This window comes from Cnephaeus nilssonii (genome assembly GCF_951640355.1).
Source record: "Cnephaeus nilssonii genome assembly, chromosome: 3".
Classification (NCBI taxonomy): domain Eukaryota; kingdom Metazoa; phylum Chordata; class Mammalia; order Chiroptera; family Vespertilionidae; genus Cnephaeus; species Cnephaeus nilssonii.
The window spans coordinates 78054463-78058074 of NC_137074.1; positions in this window are offsets into that span (position 1 = coordinate 78054463).

Here is a 3612-nt window from a genome sequence, read left to right on the forward strand (position 1 = left end):
TAGAATATTCTTGGATTCAGTCCTTTGCTTTGCATCACTTTGTATACTTCTTTCCATTCCCTTCTGGCCAGATACGTTTCTGTTGAAAAATCAGTTGATAGTCTAATGGGAGATCCCTTGTAGGTAACTTTCTGTCTCTCTCTGGCAGCCTTTAACTTTCTTACTTTGTAATTGATGTTTGCCAGTTTAATTATGATGTGTTTTGGTGTCAGTCTTTTTGGGTCCATCTTGTTTGAGACTCTATGTGCTTCTTGAACTTCTGTGACTTTTTTCTTCCCCAGACCAGGGAAGTTTTCTGTCATTATTTCTTCACACAGGTTTTCTATTCCTTGCTCAGCTTCCTCTCCTTCTGGCATCCCTATTATGTGGATGTTTTTCATTTCATGTTGTCCCAGAACTCCCTTAGACTCTCCTCCTACTTTTTAATTTATTTTCCAGTTGCTGCTTTGCTTGGGTGTTGTTTTCTACCTTGTCTTCTAACTCACTGATTAGGTCCTCAACTTATTCTAGTATACTGTTGAAATCTCTCATTGTATTATTTATTGAAGCTATGTCATTCTTCATTTCCTCTTGATTCTTACACATGGTGAATTTTCCATCAAGACGTTTGGGCATCCTTAGAACCATTACTTTGGATTTTTTCTCTGACAAATTGTTTGCCTCCACTTCATTTAGCTTATTTTCTGGTGATTCTCCTTTTCTTTCATTTGTGGGTTATTTCTTTGTCACCCCATTTTCCTGTTCTTTTGTGGTTGTTTCTATGTATTAGATCAAACTGCCATGCCACCCAGATTTTTTTAATTAATCTTATGTAGTAGATGTTTTTTGGGTCCCAGGTGCAGTCTCTCAGGTCTCCTGGGCTGGGAGTTCTAGGGAGGGCCCCCACTTGAGATATTTGGGTTCTCCTGATGTAATTGGGTCTTGAATGTTTTTGTCCCATTCATAGATGGAGTCTCCTCTCAGGGTGTTTGATTATGTGGCTCACTCCCTACCATGCCGTGCCAACTGTTGTGGAGGCACTGACCAAACAGCACAAAATACAACACGACAAGACATTACACAGAAGGAACAGAACACGAATGTACACAAGACACCTATAACCCCAATAAAAGTGACCACCAGAGAAAAGAGAATTAGGAAAGAGAGAAGAGAACAAGAATGTTAGCTGCGGGGGCCTGATGCGGCGGGGATCTCCCTTTTCCGTGGCCAGCACGGAGAGAGATGAAACTGGTTCTTGATAGAGGCGTCCGGGGATTGAGAAATAAAGAAATAAAGAGACACAGAAGTAGATGCAAGCTGGGTCCCGGGTGGGTCGCTGACCTCTTCTGCTGGAGAGACAGATGACTCCCTGAGCCACGCAGCACATTTATTTATACTCCCATATACAAGGGGGGTTCACCGGAAAACTTAAGATTAAAGGAGCTTGGGAGGGCCCAGGTCTATTTCATTTCCTCTTTTCCAGTGCTAGGCTGGTTCCACATCTCAAAGCCCTCTTCCGGAACCTAGACAAAGGTAAGCCAGGAACTGACAACACCTCCCCATTCCTGGGGCGGGGTGCAACTGACATGACTCTGTCAAATATCTTGGGCTTAATCAACAGTAATCTAAACAATGTCCATGTGTCTTCCCAGGGGGCCCTCTACAGTTAGCGAGAAAAGAAAAAAAGAAAAAGGAAAGAAAGACTATGGGGAGAAAACACAAGAAATCAAACAAATAAACAAAAAAGTACAAAACAAAAAAATCCAGAAAAAAAAAAAAAGCGTGGGGCAGAATCTTTAGAATCAGAGCTTATTTTAAATAGAGAAAATAAGTTTGAGGAATTGTATGAATAGGGTAAGGACCATGGTTTAGAATAGAGTAGGGAGAAAAGAAATGAGAAGACAAAATGAAAAAATGAAAAAGTTTTTGTTTTGTTTTTTAATTTTTGAAAAGGAGAATAGAGGAGAGAGCAGATAGGCTTAAATTTAGGAAGTGAACCAAGTTAAAAACTTAGGAGAAGAAAAGAGCAAGAGAAGAGAGAAAAAAGAAGAAAATATTGAGTAGTGAAGTGAAAGGCAATAGAAGGGAAAATGGGGGTAGGAGCAGGGAAGAGGAAATTGGAAATATGAATAAATCAACAGAGACTAGAATAATAACACATCAATAAAGCAGATACATAAGGCCCATTTTTAACAAGGGGAAAAAGAAAGGAAATAGAAAAAATAAAACAGGAAAAGGAGAAGAAAAGCTGGAGGAAATAAAGAGAAGTGTGGACAATACAGGTGCAAAAAAAAGTAAAAATTAAATAAAATAAAATAATAAATACAAAATAATAATAAAAATTTAAATAATAAAAATTAAAAAATAAAATAGTGAAGTGTTCACTTCAGCTGACTTTTAATGGCTCATGGGAGCTGGGTTAGTACCCCAATCCTCTGTTCTGTCAGATAATTCTGGGCTTCCTGTTAGGTACTTAGGAGCTGGCCACTGTCAGGCACTGTCTTTTGGCTTTCAGCAGCCTGCTTGAAGCTCCAAGCAATCCACAGATCCTCTGCTTGTGTCTGTCTCCACAGGCCTTGGTTGCAATTAGGTGGGGCCAATCTGCTCTCTTTGCCTATTTGCCAGCTGTCAGTCTTAATCACTCAAGTGTCTGTTTCTGACAGGGCTTTAGGTGGGGTTGATGCCGTTTCACTTTCAGGGAATAAGATGGGTGTTTTTTTCCTGACCCAGACCTACTCCTCCAAGAGTGGCCCAAAATATTACTATGGCCTTGGTGGTTCAGGGATCCTTGTATGGGGTTGGCTGGCAACCTGGAGTTTTTATCAGTCTGGTTCCCAGAGTAGCGGGGCGGACCAGCCTCTCTTCCAAACCAGTCACTAAGGGCTCTTGGGCCTAGTCAGGTCCGTAAACCTGGCCTCTGACTGTGTTTCCTTTGTACAGCTCAAACTGCAGGCAGGGTGTGGCCGGCTGTGTTACCTGTCTTGAGGCTACTGGGTGGGGCTAGCTCTTCCAGGGAGAAATGGCAGCTTAGTTTTGGAAGCTTCAGAATGTCCCAATGCAGGAGTCCTGGCCAGTCTCCCTGGCCTGCCGCCCTCCCCAGCCTTTCCTCAGGCACCTCAAGTCTGTGCCTCTCTCCCTGCGCCTAAACCTCAGGTGAGTGTTTGCAATAAAAAAAGTCCTATAGTCTAGGTTTATTGAATAAAATCAAAGATAAAACAAAACCAAAACAACCAGGAAACTGCGGCTTCCCCCGGCGCCCCTACCACGCTGCTTGGGCCGATTTTCACTGCTGCAGCTTTTCGAGGCTGTTGTTGTAGGTCCGGATTCCTGGCTACCAGCAGCCCTGTGGCTTTTCCTTTCCACAGTTGGATGTTATGTCTGTGGCTAAGGGAATGGCTTTGGTGGAACGCAGCTTCCTCCTCACACTCTTGGACTGCTGGCCAGCTGTCACCCTCAAGCCAGATCCCAGGTCCTACCATTCTCCAGGCATCCTCTGCCCTTACTTGTAAATTGTCCCCTAGCTGTGTCTAATTTTACTCTTACGTGTTTCCTCTCTACTCATTAAATCTAATGAACAGTTTTCAAATATTGCTTTTTATTTACCCTTCTACAGTACTTAATGCAATATCTCAG